The 21,920-nt window shown below is 40.0% G+C and overlaps 1 protein-coding gene across 1 annotated transcript in view; it reads right to left on the minus strand.

Moving 5' to 3' along the window:
• Positions 1-9,321: 9,321 nt before the first annotated feature.
• cd276 (CD276 molecule) overlaps positions 9,322-21,920 on the minus strand; it is a 74,508-nt gene continuing 61,909 nt past the window's right edge. The window contains exon 8 of the mRNA XM_042514260.2: positions 9,322-10,206. The gene's annotated coding sequence lies outside the window, so the exon portion shown is untranslated. The remainder of the gene's footprint in view (positions 10,207-21,920) is intronic.

The following is a 21,920-nucleotide window of genomic DNA, read 5'->3' on the forward strand; positions in this document are numbered from 1 at the left end:
CAGCTGGAGTGGTTTCACAAAAAAGACGTGCTTTTATTACAACTAAAATTGAATAAAAACACAAGCAATTTAAGGTAAATAACTAATGACAAATAATTTTTGATTAAGCATTTACGTTGTTATCTGAGGAATAAATTAATTGGGCCTCACCTTATTCGTGGAGCCTTGGGAGAAAAATGCTAGCAGCGGCTATTTTACTGTATTTTATTGAGAAAATGGGGTTGCCTCTAAGTGCAGCTCAATTTTGTTTTAAATTTAAAAACAGAATATTTATTTTAAAATTTTCACGTCATTTTTTTCCTTTTCTGTTCTTTTGTTTTCCTTGCTAGACGGTGGGCAAGAAACATTGTAGTCTGTGCCTAAAGTATAAAGTACGACATTGTACTGTATTAGAGATAGATTTTGTTTTATTGTTTGCTCATGTGATGTTATTAAAAAAGTCATTACATCTACAGATTTGTAGGATTCATACAAGTGCTCTCTGTTCTGTGACCTTTACATTTAAGGTCTTTTCAAATTTAAAAACTATGATAACAACCAAAAAACTGAGCAGTTGTCTTTATGGTTAAAATTATTGCTGAACCTGGCACATTTGGCACCTAAGGCAGTCTGTCTGAACACCACCCTATGGCTTTTACCTTTTCATCTCCTCTTACTTTAATGCTCCCAAAATACACCCCACTACCCCTAAATGCTCCTGCATGTGATTATTAGCTATTTGCATTTTTCTTGCTTTATTAGAATTTTTTTAATGTAAAAAAAAAAGTCTTTGGGGGCTGGGGGTGTCAATTTTGTCATCAACATAGGCACCCTTGGTAGCCACCCATGACAGTTATGGGACGATCTGCCACTGGTTATAATGGCAAGACCAGTATTTACTGTTAAGGAGCTAGAACCACAGCCTCCTGTGTCAAAGTTAAGCACTTTGTATGCTAAACCTTCCACCCCATCTTTAATACTGCTTTACAAAAATCAGCAACTCCTTTGACTTTACCACAAAATTTTAGGCATTGGGATGTCTTTCTCAGTCGCTCCGCATTACAACCCCAGATGTATTCCTTGCAATGTGCATCGATAAAGTTAAAAATGAATGTAAAATGGAAAGTATCAACCGTAAATAATGTTTTCACATATGCTAACATGATGTGACACATATAAGCGGCAATTAAACTTTAATGCCATTACAAGAAAATGCTTTTATTTCATAAGAATCCCAACATGCAGAAATGCATAAAAGGTGTAATTAGAAACAAATGCAGTGGTGTCCATCTTAAATATTAAGAGGAGGTTTGAGGTGTCAGAAAATGCTAAATCTTTATTGATCAGGATTTGTTGGTAGAATTAGCTTAAAAACCTTTTGAATGGATTCCCGTTACTGTTGGAGCCCGAGGTCATCAGTATGTAAATGTCAGACTCATTCATGCTTTTTTTCATGCATACAGTATTGTGAAGTATTAGGCTTATATTGTGTCAGTTGTTTAAAGCTGACTGTGTGCATTCATTCACATATTGTCTTTCTGTAAGAACTGCATGTGTGCATATTGTGTGTGGGGCCTGTGTGTGATGGTATTATCATTTTCTGCAAAGTTAAGTCAAAAAGAATACATCATGAGTGCTTTGAATTTGATCTAGCACATGGTCTTTCACCCTTTGTTGGACCTTTGACTTCATAGACTTTGATTATTGAGGTAATTTCTTTGAAGTTTATGGCATTATCAAGGGGTTTCCAGCCCACAGTTACCTACATATTATACAGTATACCTCACCAGGGGTCCACTCCTCTGTGCTCAACGGATACAGCTGCACTACCTTTTCTACCCATTGCACCCACATGTCTTTGATGTTTATTTCCAATAATAAACCACGGCCAGCTGACCTTTTCTTTCCTTTTCTCCACTGTGCCACGCTATAGACTAGCATATATAGCATGGCACAATTCCACTAAACATTTTCTACAGAGCACTGATCAGAGAACATACAGTAAATGCTGGTTTAAAACTGCAGTGCACTGAAAAAAGCACACGTTCATGTTGGTGCAGAGGGCATGTTTCTGTGACTCGTTCGTTTGGCAAATCATGGTATTTTGAATAACTGTCCTGCCAAGTTCAGTAAGCAGGAGGGGGGGGGGATTTAGACGTTTATTTCATTTTGCAGGATCTAAACGTTGGATTGATGCCAGTTTCGGTGGCCAATTTTGACAGAACAAGTAGCGTACATGAAAAAGGTCAGGTGCAGTTTGCACCTGTTAAATGTGTAGGCAGGCAATCTGTGCAAAATTTTTGAACTGAGTGCTTTTGAACACATAGTGCTCATGAGTGCATGTGCATTTGATTTTTGAGCATAACGTTATTTGAGTAACATAATTGCTGGAGGGGAGAAACATCTCCTCTAGGTTAATGCTACTGTTACTGTTTACCAGTAATAACAAAAAAAAAGTTTAATTTCTGTTACTATCATACTGAATTTGGCCTAGCTCCCTTTGCCCCTGAAGACATATGAACTTTACCGAATTGAGTCAGCCGCACACCATGGCTTATCTGAGCATATTTCAAAGGTTGACTGCAAAATGGAGCATACATGCAGATTTAAACACTTTATAAACAAAATATTTCACTGCTGAAAAGATGGTCTTTTCATAAAACTGGGGCCATCTATGCAGTAGAAAGACACAAAAATCTTTGAAATTGGTGCTACATGACCAGAGAAATAGATCTAGGTAGATGAAGGGAAGTTTACCACAGTTTACTAACATCAGTCATGTCTAAAGTCCAGCATGGGGGCCGGTCAGACCCATTTTAAACAGCCCTTGGCATGTCTTTCAAAATATACTAAATTATTACTCCAATGTTGGTTTATCAAGCAAGATCACTTTACATTTATTTTCATTCACCTCACGATAGCAGAACTATCATAGAGTTTGTGTAGTCATGCACCAAGTTGGAACTGCGTATGAAAAACTAATGTGTTTTCAAAAACAGACAGTAAATTAGCACTAATGGTTATTGTTACCAGGTATTTCCAGCAAGATAGCAGACATGGCCTTGGCAAAGAAGCGTTAAGTCATCAACAAGGGTTGATTGCGTTCAGGAGCATTGGAAAGATGAACACTTTTTCATTTTAAGATAAAACAGTTTTTTTTGTAGTAACCAGTATGAAGAAGCAGCTGGCTGCCAGGTATTTTCACATGATCTAATCTGGCCCCAAACATAACCCCGGTCACTTGATATTATTCCTCTCAATGTACACTTGTCTATGGCTTCTAGGGTTTGGCTGCCTGAACATATATTGTTAGAGTTAGCGTTTGGTTGTCATGTTTAAGTGAGGGATGGGGCTTACCTGCTGCCTCGTTGTCTCGGCTTGAAGCCTTCAGCCATCACTCGGTCAGCTTGCTCTCTGTGATCCAAGATTGCTTTGCTTCAGTACTCTGTTGACAGTTCATTTGTAGAAACTAAATATGTGGACAATAACAGAAAACAACACTTTATGGGGAAAAGCACTCAAACCATCTCTCAGCTGGGGCTCCACACCTGGTCTGAATCGTCTCTCTTAATTACTTCCACCAGCCCCCTTTCAGACTCACAGGCTCTAACCCTAAGTAAGCCCAACCCACCTAGCCTGAAGATAGCGTGGCGAGACATCCTTGTGTAAAAAAGTAAGGAGAACCCTGACTTACACGTACTACCCACATTGTTATGATACAAATCTTATTGACATGACACCTGGCTCTCAACCCTGAATTCAGACTTCACAGAGTAACTTTATCATATTAACAGTGTTAAATGAGAACCTGCACACCTGCACTCAGTACCACGATAACATGACAATACAGAACCAAAGGTTTGAATTTTCCTTGCATCCATTTTCCACTGCTTACCTGAATCTGTTGGCCCAGACATATTCCTCTCCGGCCACTTTCTCAAGCACCTGGGGGGATCTGAAGGCCTTCCCAGAGCAATGTGTTCTTGATCTGCCCAGGGGTCTTGGACGTGCCCCGAACACCTCCAGGAGGATGAATCCAGGAGGCATCCCAATCAGCTGCCCACAAGACCTCAACTTTTCATGCAAAGTAACAGTGATGCAACTCTGAGCTGTGATTCAATATGCAGTCCTATCCTTTCTGTCACTACCTATTACCCAGGGCTTTGTATAGGTATCCGCTGCTGAACCAGAAGCTTTTCTTTCAGGCTCAGCTCCCTCTTCACTATGACAATAAAATAGTCACCCTATTATTACAGCTGTACCAAACCATGATCTTATTCTCCATCTCGCTGCTGCAAATATTATTTGTCTTTACACTGTTTTTTAACAGTAGATATATGAAAAGGAGTGACGTGACAGTGTAACCTAAAAGCTATACAAAAATCCCTGTGTATATATTCACAGCTGGTATTCTTTCGTTTTTTTGGATCGAGGCTTTACTTCTTAGCACCTCAATTGTCTCTTTTCATTCTAGCTTGGCATGCCTGCCCTCCCAACAGAAACCTTCATTTTCTGACTCTCTTAAATCCTTACGTCAACATCTCATGCCCAGTGAGGCTGCTTGCCATTCAGGGTGGAAGATGAAGAGTGTTATGAATTCAGGAGCTTTCAAGTTATTTTGTTTCTTCTCTCACTTTCACATCATGATTCACTCAAGGAATTTCTTCTAACCTCGAAAGCAACTCTTTTGTCCTTGAAGATACACTAGCAGGTATGTACAGCTTTTAAAGACTTGTGGAACATAAACAAGGACCTAAAGACGTTTTCTGAAGATCTATCAGCCTTTTCTTTACAGCTATACTTGCATTTTACACACACTGTCTGATGAGGACTTACAATTAAAGAAGAGTTATTTTACACTCCAATGTGACATCTCACCACTGAAGTGATAATGAAACATGGAGCTGTATTTGCGTAAATTTGTTTAGCTGTTCTACTTTAACTCAAAAACCCATTCTTAGACTATAATGTGCATATGAGTGGTGTTTGAACCTTTTATCCAAGGCTGCTGTAACACAGTAATTTTTCACACAAGAACTACTAGAGCTTGCTACACTAAACATATACTGTATTTGCTTTGAGTTTTTAATACAAAAATTATATCAAGTGGCTTTTGCAATGTTTTCACCTACAATTAGTCAGATTGTTTGTGAGAACGTGTAGTTTTCAGTAGATTTATTTGGTCGTGTTTTAAAGAGTTAGAGCTGATATGTTCCGAAATACACAAATTTACGTTCTTTGCTGAGAGTTAGATGACAAGACTGTTACCACTAATTACTCATATCTATCTGTTAAATATAAAGATACAGCTAGCACACAGTCAGCCTAGCTTTGCATAAGGACTAGAAGCAGCTACCATAACTTTATCAATGGTAAAACAATCCTGAAGTCTTGTCATAGACAGTTTTAGAGGAGTTGGCAGGCTTTAACTGATGACCAGACCCAGGCAAGCTGCTTTTTACTCCTGTCTTTATACTTGGCAAAGCTAAACTAAATAAATCTCAGCAAGACAGTCACATCTAACCGACTTTAATGCACAATTCAAATGTTGCAAAAGGCAAAAATGTTCATATTGTACTTTAGCAAACCATGAATATGTTACATTTGTGTGTTATTATAGGCCTAGCAGATATGTTAAAATACTCCTTTTTGCTCCTTTACTCTGAAAACTCCTTTACTCCATTTTTCCATAGTTATTAAAGAAGTTATTGCATCAGCCGATTGTTTTACAATGTTATGCATAAACCTGGGTTTTAATTAAGTCTGAATTAATTTGTGTACATTCACACATGAAATATATATGTAACATGAATATTCTCTGAGCATTAATATCAGCCACAGTGTCCGCTTTCATATTGGTGGATCACTATCACAGTTGATTTGCGTGTTTTATGTTTTCCTCCCGCCTCTGCATACTAAATACATTATCGAACCTCCTCAGGAGAAATAAAACACAGCGTAAAGTGCTGGCAGTGTTTCCTCCTTAAGCGGTGAACAAACCCAGCAGATCGTAAAAATGATGCAAGGATGCTCACAGTGAGCAGAATTCGTAGTGTTTACACACCACGCTTACGCCCAGAGTTAACTGACTACTGGCTGTAGCCCAAGCTATTTACATGCACCTTGATAACTTGTGATGGAGTATCCCACGATTCCATGAATAAACCAATTACACAGTGGTCTTCAATCCTGGAACTGGTTTTCTTTACTACCAGCTACTTAATTGCATTCACTCGCTGTCCCTGGTGTGAAGCAGTCCTTGATTAGACTGCTAGAATGAAAGCGACAGAGCTCTGGATGCAGAGCACTTGGACCGAGAGCCGCTGACCTCAGGTGTCCCATCCCAAACAGAACATGGACCACTAGCTGCCAGCTGCCTCCTCTCTATGTGAATGAATTTACTTTTAGAAGGGGGGAAAAACAGTGAAAGGCTGTAATAAGTGTACATGCTTACGTTGAAGTATCCGCTAAAGAAAAGGAGGGGGGAAATAAAGGAGGATATTTACGAAAGAGCACACTAAGCATTTACTGTGTACTAAAATTTAAGGAGCACATCTGGCCTCATTTCAGTGACTGCTTTACTGGGACCTCATGTTCAAATCAAGTCAAATGCGGAGTAGCAGAAGTGCTAATATAAATCTACGGCGTGATTGAACTGCAGTCTGAGCCAGGGTATGTGAGCTCTGCAGATTGTGGAGAGCTCTCTGAAAAAAGGAGCACTGGTGTTCTCTCTCTCGCTCCAACATACTGTTTCATTTCTTCTGCACTGATAGCACATTTTTTTGCATCACTTTATTTGAGTGAAATTGACTGCTGGAGTGTTTATGCTTTCTGGCCACAAATAGCCATCGGATGTGTTCCTAAATAACTTGCACTATCTTATAAAGTGTGCCTATATGTGCGCGGCAGTTAAACCCTTTGAAACACGACAGTTTTCTTGTGCATCGTTCATACACATTTCACATGCATTTAAAGCTTTGAAACCGGAGCAACTTGATTTGACTTCCTTTGAAAACATGAATAAAAAGGCACTGGGCAACTTGATAAAAGAAAACTTCAAGAAATTAGAAAAAGGTGACAAGAAAAAAGTTTTAAAAGTTTTTAAAAAAGAGAGGTAGAGATAGAGGGAAAGATTTATTCAGAGTTAATAATAATTCAAAAATAGGGGAAATGCCCAGATAACTATATTTATAATTATCATCAAAATTCCTATTATTTTTTTAATCTCTTTTATCTTTTTTTTTGTTTTGTTACACATTTTCAACATTTTATGTTATTATTATTTATTGCATTTCCCCACCCCTTTTCCTGTATTTGTAACTTGTAATGACTTTTAGCTGTTTTACTTTTGGCTCCTGCCGCTGTACATTCCTAGAGTGAAGACTGATAATTTGGGATACCTGCAGTTTTTTTCCAGTGGTCATTATACAGGCATACACTTCACTTCAATATGATTTAATCTGTGAAATGTTCTCTGCTGTGTGTGATGAGGTCTGAGGCTTGGCTATGGGGCAACACAAAGCCCTGCCAAGTGTTTTATTTTGATAGATAAATAAAGATGTGACATTAGCATCTTAAACATTTATCCCCATGTGCCCAGGTCCGTGAGAGGTGACATTAAGTGTGATCAATTATGCATGTGAAGTAAGTTAAGTGGAGAACTGCAGTTGGCAGGTCTACTGATAGCAGGCTTGTGCTGCGTGCTGCCACGTATTTGAACAAATTTTGACTGAATTTGTAAGTACAGTCTGCACTCACTGCATTTGACTACACAGGGCTGCAGTTGCTTTATACAGAGAATGTTTCAATTACAAGTATCAAGTCTGTCTTAAGACAATAGTCACATTCCCACATGTGCATTTAGATCACTGTAATTTTTCCTCCTGTCCACACTGAACAGAGAGACGGGGACAGAGCTCTCTGAGTGATTAGAGGAGCAGGGAATACGAATCACTGCTGACCGCTGCAGAGAAATGTGTTCTTGGTGTGAACTGCCAGTAGACTGCTGACGGGCAGTAACATATTTGGTCACTTCCGTGTCCTTAAAAAAACAAACAAACAAACAAACAAACAAAAAAACGTTGTGTGGACACATGCCCTAATTCAGCCAAATAAAGTGGTTATCTTTCCTTTTAGTAAGAAGTTGTGTATTCTTTTTGCTTTAATAACATGTTTGTCTCATTTCCCCCCTTTTCTACAGTGACAACATATCTATGATTCATACTTTTTCTGTGATTGCCAATTTACTATCACTTGTTTTTGAATGTTGTTTGATGTAAATGTAATTTGGAATTAGGGATTGTGAAAGGCTTAACATACCAAATTAATGAGGGCTTGGCATCGGCGTCTTTTGTCTCACAGGGATGTGAGACAAGTGAGCTGCTGTTTCATCACAGTTCCTTCAGTTTGGATTTGGTTTTCTTTCTTTTTTTTCATGATTTTTAAAACATTTATTTTACTTCCAAGAACTCATTTTTCACATCCCCATAGCACACATCCCCACCAGCCCCATGTCCCTTCTTCCTACAATGTAAGATTTAGAAGTCTTTGCACACATTTCAGTTTTTGAGGACCATTGGCTCTGGCGCTCACACTCAGAAGAAAATGTCTTCAAGACTGGCATTTTCTTCTTAAATCCCATGACATTTTTTCCAGTCCCTGAATGAGAGAATGAGCGCTTCTCAGAGAGGGGCCAACCAAATAAACCCCTCTTTGGGCCTGGAGCCACTAATCTGTAATTTAATTTCAAGCGGGTGTCTGGGCCATGAGGACACACAGCAAGGTCAAGGGCTACTGTACAGAGAGATCTGCGCGTTTGGGCACAGCCTGGGGTTTGATCAACAGTCTCATTCAGCTTAGGAGGAGGACACAGTATGTGCTTGTGCTCCTGTGCACGTGTGTGCTGGCAAGGTATTTCTGCACAACTTCTACAAGTCAGACTTGATGCAAGGTAGCCATTTCTTGTGTGACAGCAACAAACAATCACAGAGAAAATCCATTATTCAAAACAAGTAAAATGTTTGGGATGACTGAGCATCTGCAAACAGAAAGGGATTAGCCCTAAAATAGGACTGCGTCTAACTGGGAACAATTCAACATGTCAGTGTTGATCTGCATGTAAATGAAATATTTGTATTACTTTGACCATAATTCATGTTTTACTCATTATGTAAAAGAGTCTAGTCGGCAGATAAATCAACTAATGGAAAAGTGGAAGGATGAATTTGAGCAGCATGGCTAATCCTGCGGGTGAAGAAATGTCTGTAATAAACTCGACCTTGCTCTGCCTGAACGAGCTCAAAGTGGCCCCGGAAACAGGACCAATAATTACCAATGACCAGGCAGTTTCACCACGTCTCTTTAATGTAAATAGGCACTGCGTTATCTAACACAAAAGGCTTTGGCATTCATACATGGACATATGGCACAGGGACTTGCTCGAGTACCTCAAAATAAATGCAATAAAACAACCGGTACAGCCCCTAGTCTGGAGGAGATAAAACATTCCACCCCGGCAGCAGAAACTAGCTGAGATAGTGTGTGTTCATTAAAAACAATTTCTTACATATAAGGCTGTCAGGTCAGTGAGAAAATCAGGGTGTATCCCATGCACCATTTGCAGTTTGTTGGAGCTTAGCTGGCATTCAATTTCAATTCCCTCAAGTTACTGAATATAGGAGAGTAGCACACACTGACAGGTACAAGTTACTCCAGCGACAGACGCTAATTAGCAAGTGCAGGAGTAATGGGAGAGCCAAGCTCTCTCCCTGGCAGAGAGACAGTGATGGCAACTGAGGCAGGGTCATCTCTTTAAGTGTCTCACTTCCTATTAGACAGGAGATCTCTGGCACATGCCCCATCACAACCCATACGGAGTGATGTCAGCGACAGAGAAAGGATCCTGTCACATCCTGTAGTTTTCAAACAGAGCTTCTCTTTTGCATACTGCACGGAACAACCCCGCTCAACTGCGTTCATTCACCGCCACCGCCCTCCATTGACAGAAGAGGGAGGCGAGGGCAATAGAAAATAATGGCACATGATGTGTTTATGTGTTTTGATGGAAACTCGAGGGAAAGTCTTAGAAAGAAGATGATGGACTCATCTTCTGCTCAGCGAGGCTTTGACATTCTGTAGGGGACGCTGGAAATAGTCTCCAGGTTGATGGATAGGTGGAGTGGGATTACCCGCCAGACTCATCTCCTACCCGACGTCTGGCCCCGACTCCTGGAAAACGACACAAAACCACAATACGAATAATGTCAGGCTGTTCACCGTGGGAGAGGTTATTAGCTTTGAAAAATAACGTAACAGTGCAGGCTGCTCTAAGTAACCAACCGCTAACCCAATGACTAAAGTGAGCAGAGGTTATCCTACAGGTAACATTTAATTTCAAATGCAGAGTACAAATAATTTTCTACCATTCATGTTATAAGCACTTACTGGAGTAGCAGCATAACAATAACACCTGAATATCTGCCGCAAGTCGTGCTCTCTGTTTATGACACCTGTGTGACCGCCAACATAAACAAAGGACAGAGCAGGGCGTGTCTTCAAAATAACCGATCACAATCAGTTCAAAAATATGTTGATCGGGTCTGATACCGATCCTTCCAATCTGATTGGGACAGTCCTATTCATAAGACATAGTTAAAATAGAATTATTGCCTCATGGTGGTATGCCTCAACACACCCATCATGTCGCACTTACTGTGAAAACGTGGAGGCTTCACACAAATCTTTTCCCAGCAGCACAGAGGTTCTATAATCAGCACAGTTTCAAAATTGACACCCAGCATTAGTATCACCAATTTAGTATCTGACCATGTGTCTTCCTTTCAGTTCCTGACTTATGAGGTTAAGTAAAGGCAAGAAAAGTGTTTATGCAGAACATTATGATGCAACAGTGAAGGTGGCCTTTGACCTCTGGATATAACATGTCATCACGTCATCATTTTATCCTATTAGACATTTGTGTAAAATGTTGTCATAATTAGCTTATGAATTCTTGAGTTATGGCCAAAAACATGTTTTGTGAGCTCACAGTGACCTTTGACCACCAAATCCTAATCTCTTCCTTCTTGAGTCCAAGTGGATGTTTGCACCAAATTCAAAGAAAATCCTTCAAGGTGTTTTTGAGGTCTTGCATTCATTAGAATGAGATAGATGCGAGATCCCACTGTCCTTTGACCACCGAAACCTAATCAGTTCATCTGTGAGTGAATGTTCGTGCCAAATTTTAAGAAATCCCGTGAATGCGTTCTTGAGGTGTTATGTCCACGAGAATGGGACAGATGAATGGACGGACTGCTGGACAACCCGAATACACATTAACTCCAAGCATGCTTATCATCAGTGCAGAGGCATAAAAAACTTAAAAAAAACAGCCAACAAAAAAACAAATTTTTCATTATTAAATAAGCAATCATACTAACAGGAAGCTATATTTTCAAGGATACTCCAACCCTCAAGTCTCTCTCCATCTCCACATCCTCCTCTCTGTATCGCAAGAGTCTTTCTGAACTTCCAATGCTTCTCCTCACTCGTAGCCCCAGCGGACCACCCCTCCGCTGGCACAGCGAAAGAAATTGTTCTCCCTGCATCATTAAACAGTCTGAATTAACTTGGGTGGAATTTAATTATGTCACACATGAAGCTCTCCTACTTGAAGCTTTTAAAAGCAATATAGTTGGCTATATGCTTGGAGGTTCGGCTTTTAGATACATTATTCAAGCCAGTCAGCTATGTCTGCATGCAAGTGGACTTCTGAATAAAAACAGCGGACTTGCCCATCAGGACAGATCTGTTAATTTGTGTTTCCTGGTGAGATCAGAACATAAATACCCCTAGAGGAGCCAATAATCTGTACAGTGGAGATTCTGCTTGTGCTCTGTGTCCCATTAAGACCTCAGCTTTACTTGTCTAAACCTGTCACGAATCTACATTTGATTTAGACATCCAGTAAAGTTGCTTTGACTCTGAGCATTCTCGTGTTTGAAGCACTCACTGTGTCTATCTTAATATTTCATCACAGGAAATAATAATAAAAAAACACCCAACTTCTGTATGTGAGCTTCTCCTTCCTCCTAATTGACGCTCATTATCATCCCTTTATTACATTTTACACATGACAGGCTGGTGCGATGTGGATAAATCATAAATGAAACCCTAAGGGCATTGCTAACAGCTTCAAAATGTCAAAGCCAAAACTGAAACAGTAATAAAGTCTGTCATTCTAAATGATAGGAGTCTTTGCAAATTGCGAAGCTTGCAGAAGAATATCTGTTTCGCCGAGCAGCGCTGCATCTGAGAGTGCAGTCTGGCTTCCATTTGCTCCCTGTCAGAGGGTAATCTGACTTGCCAACTTATCCATCACCCAAATGAACACAACACAGTTTTTCACACATGCATTTTTCTCATCAGATTCAAAAAAAGCCCTGCGTGCCTCGAGAGAGATCTAAGGATGTGTATTTCAAAGAGGAGTCATGCGAGCTGTTGAGGTCAGAGGTGATTTGAAAGACCTTTACCGAGACACCAGATGAACATCCGCAGCACAGTCATTTAGAATCTTAGGGAACAACAGGAACCTTAAAAAGATTTTTTTCCCTCCTGGGATTGTTAACAGAGGCAATCAAAAAGTAAACTCCAACTTAAGTGCTTAACGAACAGCTTCTCTCCGTCTGAGAATCCAAAGCAGCTGCGGCAGGGCAGAATCATTCCTGCACTCCAACACCCGAGACACAGGCTGATGGACAGATTCATTTACAGCAGGTACACGGGATTGCACACTAATTTACTCGGCCTATAGGAGATTGTTCACGTGAAAGATACAGCGGCACAGTGGATTCAATCTAATGAACCACTGTAGATCCACACGGTGCCCATTTCTTTCCTCATTTACATTGAAATGTAAGTGCCATATTTCATTCTCCCCATCAGTAACCCTCCCCCCCGAGCCCTCTCCTCTGTCTTTTTTATATTTATATACTTGTGTAACATCACACCTAAAAACAGAGCTTTTTGACACAGACAGAAACAACGGAAATCAGAGCAAGTATCAAAGACAAACAGCAGGTGTGGGACTGTGAAAGTAAATGTTTGGGACTAACCTTGGAGAAGTATTCGGGATAATGAGGAAGCAGCTAAACCTTGGTGATACTTAAAGATCATTACCAGATGATCAAACACACCGTGACAATTTCTCTGCGCGAGAATGGATAATTATACCACTCAGAGAGGGGTACAAAGATCTGCTTTTATGGATGCATTTACATTTCGACAAATGCCTTGCACGCTTCAATATACAGTAGAGCGCTGAAATGGAACTAGGATCCCGTGGGAACTGCAGAACACAAACAGTGGAGTGTGGGATATATCTAAAAAGCGGTTAGTATCTTCAGCGTGGGAAGAGATATAAGAGGATATTATTATTAGGCTTAACTGTGCATTGAAGAACATAGTCTTCAAGTAAACTGTGTGTGTGGGGGGGTGTGTCTCTACGAATAAAGGTAAGTACTGTATCGTCTCTTCTCTTCTCTGTCTCTTACTCTTGCCTCCTCTTTTTTCAAACAAGTTGTGAAGTCAGAAATATTGGAAATTTGACATTAGAAAGTCTGTCATTAGGCTATCTGGTTTGTAAAATGTTGCTGATTACATACAATAAAGTATCATAGAAACATTTTAGAGGCTTTTAATAAGGCTTATTTTCAGGCAATGTCTTTTAAAGATGAATTATTAAAGGAATAGTTTGACATTTTTTGGGAAATATTCTAACTTGCAGAGTGAGTTGCGAAGATACATTTTGAGAGTCTTTTCAACTTATTCTCATCGACAAAAGAAATGAATATATTTGTACTCTTTTAAATTATAGCTTTAGCATTTCTTTGAACTGCTAAATTTTAATAGAGTTACATTTTTGTCATTTTCCCTGGAGGCTGGGGCGGATATTTATTTCAAATTACAGTTGGTAACTTTTGTTGAAATATCTTTTTGTCATATATGCTAAAACTGTCACTACATATACACTACAGAAGTACATGAGACAAACAGTCTGTGAACAAAAAAAATCATGTTCCTCCTTCTGCTGCTTCTAATAGCATTTCTAAGAATCCACCACGGCTGAAGGAAAATAAGCTTTTGAACTGCAGTCAAACTGTGAAACTAGGCAGCGGTGATCAAATATGAATCAAGATTCTGTAACTCCATTGCCTCTTTCCCATCGAAGATGTTTTCAGAAAGATAATTTAGTGTTCCGTTTAGATGTAAAATGAGAAAGTTTGCTCTGGTTGGTGGGTGGTTCTTTGTTCTGTCTCAGCTTTCTTCAACATGGTGGTGGAGTCACAAACTCTCATTTTACAGCCCAACAGTACATTAAAATATATTTCTGGAAACATTTAAGGAGAAAAATATGCAATGTAGTGACATATTCTTGATTTGATCGATACTGTCTAGTCTGACAGTTTGACTGTAGCTCACAAGCAGAGACTGACATGATTGACAGCTGCGTTAGAGAATCCTCAGCTCTGATTGGTCATTTTTCTTCAGCTGCAGCAGATTATGCATTAGAAGTACTACAAGGAGGAGTAAGATGATTTCATTATTATTATTATTATTATCATTATTTATTTTTTTTTTTTTTACAAATTGTCTGTTTTATGTACCACTGTACACTTGGATGGACCACTGTACACTGTACACTGTAAGTTATTTTTTATAAAAGTTACTAACTACATAGAAAGAAAAACAGAAAACAGTTTCAAAGAAATGAGTCTGCAGGAGCAGGTCTACAGGACTAGGAAAAAAGTGCAATCGTCTGCCTCAGTGATAATTCATATAGGTCACAGCGTGTAATAATAATCACCATAATGATACAGTAATGCAGCAGCTCTTGATACAGGCCCCTCCACTTTGTCCCAATAACAATAAGCCAGACTGAGTGTCTGACAGATCATTCTGTTACCACTCCACTATTATTCCAATACAGCAGCATACATCACACTCTAAAAATCTCACACCTTCATCAGCTCTTTCTCCATGGTCCAGGAACCCCACCCTCGACCTCTCTCCACAGCCGCCTGCAGCCCCCCCGGTGTTAATTATAAGACTTTTTCCCCCGAAGCCTGGGCGGGACGTGAAAGTGCATTAATCTTGATTCTCCACTTCAGTCTAAAGGATCATTTGAAGAGACTCCTGTGGTAAGCCCCAAAGGCGAGGTGACTCAGTACCGGGAGAAAGGTAGAAAGAGTGGAAAAGAAAGAGTCGCAGTTTATTCTGCACTCATGCTGGGATGCAGGCCACATCAAGAGGAAAGTCAGTCATTTACCCTAAACCACTTATATTCTCAGTATGTTAATCTAGACGGATATTAGGAGTCGCACAGGGCGACATGCCAAGCGACTGTCTTCAACCCGTGCTGTCCCATTGACGCAGCATGAAGGTGACTGTCACCGTATGAGCTGAATGGAGCAGAACCGAGCAATGTCTGAGGGACTGTGACATGTCAATAACACCCTTTTCATTGGGTATGCACAGAGGTCAGTGCTATATATATATGTGTGCGTTTTTTTTTATTGCATAATGTAGAATATAATACTGTTTCATAATGTGTAAGAATAGTTTGGTACCCATTTAAAAGCAATGAACCATTGCTGCCTGATGCACAATTACTGACACCCCACTGCCTCTCTACACCATGTTGTTGCCAGTGTCACCGGCGGTAACATGGAGAGATGGAGATGAAACAGACAAGCAGGTAATTGCTTGAAAAAACAGCAATGGAAAAAAAAAGATAAACAGTGGTCATTTGACCAACCAACCAGAGCTAATGAGACTAAAATGATCATTTCTAACTGACTGACAGTTTGAATATTCACTAATGCACCACTAATTAGCTGCATGTGAAACAATAAAACAATCATTTCTGATGCTCTAGTTAAAAAGAAAACTCCTTCCACGACATCCTCAAGTGCATTTCAACAGCATCGTTTCTGTGCGCTTGATTTTGAATGACTTGCGGTGCATGTTTGATCACGGTCCTCCTTATCTCATTAGTTAATCTACTTCTCCAGTAATAAAACGCACCGAAGCAGTTAGTTGGCCTGTAAAGACGTGCATGTTTAAGCTCCCACTATTTGAGCAACTTCTCCTGCATTTTCACGACAATGTGTGCACACTTCAGAAAGCTGCACCTAAAAGTCATCTCCCCGTTCAATAAGCAACATGTTTACCATCTTTCCATCACAGTGGGGGGGACTGTTCATTATTTAGGTTTGTGCCATCTGTAAATTCTCTGGTGCTGAACAGATTCTCTTTGATAGCAATCCTTTGTAAACAATAGTCTTGGATCCATTTGAAAATACTACTTGTGACAGGACTAATTTAGGTTTAAAACTATATGCTCGGCATTGCTGAGCAGAACTTCTTTTAAAGTGCAACAAAAAAACCCAACAAACAAACAAACAAAAAACATAAGAGAAAGGCTGATAATCACGTTGCCAAAACAGCAGAGATTGTTGAATTTGACAACTGTTCAGAGAAAGTGTTAGTAGGAAGAGAGAGTGACAGTAATCGGCCTGAGTGAGGGATTCTAAGTGACGCTAATATGTTATGACAAGGGCCATGGCCCGGTGACCACACACAAAGCAAACCATGTCATCACCATGGTGTTCTCAATTGCTCACGACAACATGGCAAAACATACATCCACCGCTTTAACTCTGCTGCAGGGTCGCAGGTGTGGCAGGGTGTGCCTGTGACCACATGTCTGCAACATTTAACACAATCACAAGTTATTCTATAGAGACTATAGATACAGTTCAACCTTTTACTTTTTACATATGAGTTTGCCTATTGTCTGATGTCAAGTTTTTAGTGCATAACGCATTCTAAAATAGCCTCAGGGAGTACTTGCTTTTGCATGCACATAATGTCTATTTCCATTAATGGGATGATTACTTTTATTAAAGTAGAGATGCTGCACAAGTTTGCTTGTCATGGCCATTTTCATGGAGATCATTTTTTTAAAATCAAATATACATTGAATACACATCTCAGCATCATAGTGTCCCAGTTGTCTGTATCCATGCATGCACCATTTGTGTGTTTTTCAACTTTAACACACCGCTGATCTTGTATACAGTCTCTCATCTGCATTATGAGTAATCTATGGTAGTTAATTGAGCCCAGAGGCAGTTGGTTTCAATGAAGGCTCCTGTGCTTTTCTGGCAAAAACAGGAGAAAAAGAGCTCTCTGGAGAAGGCAGCTCTCTGTCGAGAGGCAAACAGAGCAGAACTCCTGCCGTGTTCATTAGCTGTCATTGATCAGCGATTCGGTTGCTGTGCAACTCTTACCACAGCTCACATATTACCAGTTTCATGTCCTATGAATTAATATAAAGGTAAGAGAGTGGAGCCAGCACAGCGTTTTCCTCGTTATATTTTATTTTTCAGTGCACTATTTTGATGTGAATGGATGCTTGCCAAGGTTCTCAACGGTATGCAGAGACTGCTACGCAGCACACTTGTCCATTCCACACTTTTCTGATATCAATATGAGCTACTATATTCGGTTATTGGCTTCCCTCAGAGGCTATCATCGCTGCAGCCTATTCCATCACAGGAGATGTACTGTAGAATGAGGCTGCGAGGTATAAAAATGCTGATAAATGGCTGAGACAAAAGCATAAATAATGCAGAGATCAGAGATACTGGAATAGTGAGTCAAACTCCACTTCAAGACACTTCCCTGGAGGGAGTCCAACGTAAGTGTCCTGTCTGACATCATCAGTGTCTGCAGGGCCTCACCTGCCACATACAGCAGAGAGGAACAGGAGGAGCCCCCTCTGTCTCTCCTCGTCCTTCACTCTTCTTCCCAATCATCCCATCTTGTACAACTAGCTGCAGAAGGCTTTTTAACTACATTAACAGTAGCATTCTTCATTTAAATTTCACTCCATTTTACCCCTTTTATCTCGTCCCCCTTTGAGAAAGGACTCCCTATATGCAGTCTGTACTTATAAAACCATGACAGAGTAAACCCCAAGCTATTACTGCAAACGACTATAGCATAAGATATATTCTTCAGACTTTAAGTGAATATATAGGGGTGAATTAAATCAATATTTCACAACTCTGCCGAAGGAGCTGGGAAAGTGCTATTATGTCGCACTAATTGCACCTATAGGGCCTATCTCTAAAAAAAAAATGGAATCTCTCTCATTGAAATTCAATGAAAGTCGTCAGGTAGATGACCGGGATCGTGCATGCTGCTCCTCATTTCACTGAGTTTTCTTTCTTCCCTTCATGTCCGCCTTTGAATATTTATTCTGCTCTCATTTGCAGCCATCTCTGTCTAGGCCAAGGTTCTGCACAATACCAATCCTTATTGCCTCTTTACACATAAAAAGAACAAAAAGACTTTTAAAAAAATCATTGCAGGTGATGTGGAAAGGTCTAGCAATCCGATGCAGAATTTCACCTGGAAAGTTGCAAGGTTTTTCCTGACAATGTTACTTCACAGATATAAGTCAGACGAGTCGGCTGTGTGATGTGACACATTATCGCCAGTGCCCCAAGAACAATAACACTGATATTCAGCATTTATTTCCAAGTGCTGCTGGAACCAGCATTATTCAGAGACTGTGGTTACACAAGTATCAGTGAGTGTCCTTCTACGGGCAGAAGCAAAGAGGGAATTTCAAACTCAAGTGATAACTTTGGAGGATAACCAGCTGACTCACTAAGTCTTCTGAAGCATCACATTAGCTTTGGCAGGAGTATGTACCCAGGAAGACCAAGGATTGTGGATTTTGACCTATATTTATGACAGTGGTTTTTGTCCAAGTTTTACTCACAACTGCTTCTACTAACATCTATGTTTCCAGGACCACAAAGTTGCCATAATGATCAACATAAAGTACTTCTGATACTGTAGCACACAGCAACTCTGAGCCACTAACAATCGACAAAATTGTTGCTGCAGAAAGCCATTTACTATGTTATCGCTGCTAGGCTGCCAGTAATGAAACAATAAAAGTTTGAGTGGATGAACATAAGTCACGAATGAACACGTATCGATAAGGCGAAAGGTTTATGAAAACAAAGTGCCGCCTCACTCTAAAACGACTTAATTAAATGCAGAGCCTGGCTTTATTAAATAAGATATGCTGCACTCTGCATAAATGCATTAATCGATAGCAAAACTGCCACACAAATATTAGAATAATTGATCCGGGATGATTCAGCAGCAGAGAGGTCGAGGGGCTTGCAGGATATTACCTAGCAATAACAGTCTCGGTGAAGGTCAGTGGATACTACAGTAATGACAAATGTTGTCTCTTTGACTCCTACTGGCCAGACTTTATTTTGGCTAGTTACAGGAAATTACTTTCTGCACCTTCCATCATCTTCTACTCACTCTGCATGCTGCGACTTTATGGCAATGAGCAGTCAGGGTATAATGAAAACAGGCTGCGACTGTCCAACCTTGTAATAAAAAGTATTCACACAATTGACACTAAACTGCTGGTTATTAAAGTAAGAGTAAGAGGCACAGTGAAGAACAGATACAGTGGAGGTCCGTACTGTATGCTGATGTGAGATAGCGGTGAAGTGACTGGGCGGTCACACGGTGAGACTGAGCAGTATCATCCAGTTTATTTTTCTCAACCTCCTCTGCAATAATTGTGTGTGTGTGTGTGTGTCCATACTGTACACACACATGCACAAACACCAAATATACACAGTGCATTCACCCTTTACAACCTGGTTCAACGTCAGTTTTCTTGTGCTGAATTCAGATGCCTCTAACAAGCTATTTAAACCTTTGAAACCTGTACAAATTGTTTTGGTGTCTTTCAAAAACACGGGGGAAAATTACCAACCTGGCAAGAAATGTCCCAAAAATTTGAAAGAAATTAGTAAAAGGTGACAAGGAAAATGACTTGAAATTTTGTTTTAAAAAGGGGAGATGATTACAGAATTTTCAAAAACAAGGGAAAAATGTCCCAAATAACCATTATAAATAAATAAATGCATAAATATAAGTTTTTATTTCTTGCTATTTTTGGGCCATATGTTGTTATGGTGCTCATTGCCTTCTCCCATGTTTTTCAAAGCTGAAGCTCGGGTTTTAACGGGTTAAATCTGTACTGTTTCTCAAATGCTGTTAAATCTAAGCATGTGGGGATTTCCAGTACAGCTCTCCCTGATTAGCAGAATATATTTCCAAGTGTCCTTAACAGCAGGAAATATTCACTAACAGCAAAATTCATCCAATTTTCTGACAAAAGACAGACTGGCTACACCATCCTGTTATCACTCCAGCGCCACAGTGACAAAAAACTTCAATATCTGTCAAAGCAAAATTGATGGAGTGCCTCGAAAATGTCTCTAAAATATCAGCATCCAACATCAAAACATGTCTCAAAAAAAGGGAAAAATATTTTTCTCCTTTGAACACAAATATATCCTCTGCCCACATAACTCCTGTCCTTTGTTGGTTACAGCACTGCTTTCCCAAAATAGCTCCAAGGTTTTGGGCTTTCCTGGCCTATAGAGGTCCGTGTGCAGGGTCCAGGGAGCGATATAGTGTCTGACACGGGCTGGCCATGGTTGAGTGAACATGGGGCCAGTGGGAGTGTCCCATTCCTCTCCCCGAGGGCCACGGGGTCCAACACTGCCAGCACCCTGGCTCCCATCACTACTGGAAATGCCTGCCTGCCTACAGCTGTATTATTGCTGCTGCTCTTGGTCCAGGTCAGTCTGCTAGTGGAGCAGAGTCATTAAAAAATAGGGGATACAGCTATACAGTCAACCTTCAATCTGACAATATAAGTGGGGGAAAAATACACCATCATTCTTGCTTTTTGGAAAAAAAACAAAACAAGAAAAGACAAAACAAATAGCTACCCGACATTCAAACATGGTCAAAAGAAAAAAGAAAAGAAAAATCAAATCAAGAATGATGCTCAGCACCAGGCGATGATACTCAAGTAGCATAACATAACTGAGGACCCTAAAGACTCCTACAAATATAGATGGATTAACACTAAAGACAAAGTATAAATATCCTGTTCTCTAACAACCATCTGCATGTCCTCTGGAAAAAATGGGGGTGAATAGCAGCTAAAATGAGGACGGACCAGTCTACACTGGCCAGGGGCCACTCATGTGTGAGTCAATCCACACTGCAGCAAACAGATCTACCTCCACCTTTTATGCACCCAGCAGGAGGTAACACACACGCAGAGAGGGAGATGCACTGATATCAGGAGTCAGAAGAAAGCCTGTCTGGTCGAGTACTCCAGGGATGCCATCTGTGGTGTATATTCTCTGATAATTCTATGTAACGTGGCTGTGCCGTCGAGGTCCCTCTCAGTCTGGTCGCACCGTTTCATAGATTACATAACAATTCTCCACATGTCCTACAGGGAGGATCCAGTTACTAATCTGTTTGTCTGTGTTCCCAGTTATCAACACTCTTCCTTCTGTCAGTTTGTTCATCTGGGTTGTCCTCTAATTCAGAACAGACCACAGTTCAGATCAAGTGAGGCAGTTACAGTACCAGTACCCAGAAATATATCCAAGTTATGGACTAAAATGCCAAAATGTATCATTAAAAAGGGAAATCTATTCAAGTCAGCAAGCAATATCAATCCATTTGAGATTAGTTTGCTGTCCTTCATTCAACCTCCTTCTTCTACTGTGTGAGATGGGGAACTGTCCATGGTGCTGAATGTGTATCCCCAGCACATGCAAAGAGTTTACTTGCTTTTACTTAAAAAAAAGCGTACATTAGATACCCTTATATATATATATATGTGTGTATATATATATATATATATATATATATATATATAAATATATATATATAAGCAAAAAAGGAAACACACCAAGGAACAAGCACTTGACAAATTAGGGTGGGACTAAGAGAAATATGTTTTG

Source organism: Plectropomus leopardus, chromosome 1 (genome assembly GCF_026936395.1).
Source record: "Plectropomus leopardus strain MGB_pleo_1.0 chromosome 1, ASM2693639v1, whole genome shotgun sequence".
Taxonomy (NCBI): domain Eukaryota; kingdom Metazoa; phylum Chordata; class Actinopteri; order Perciformes; family Serranidae; genus Plectropomus; species Plectropomus leopardus.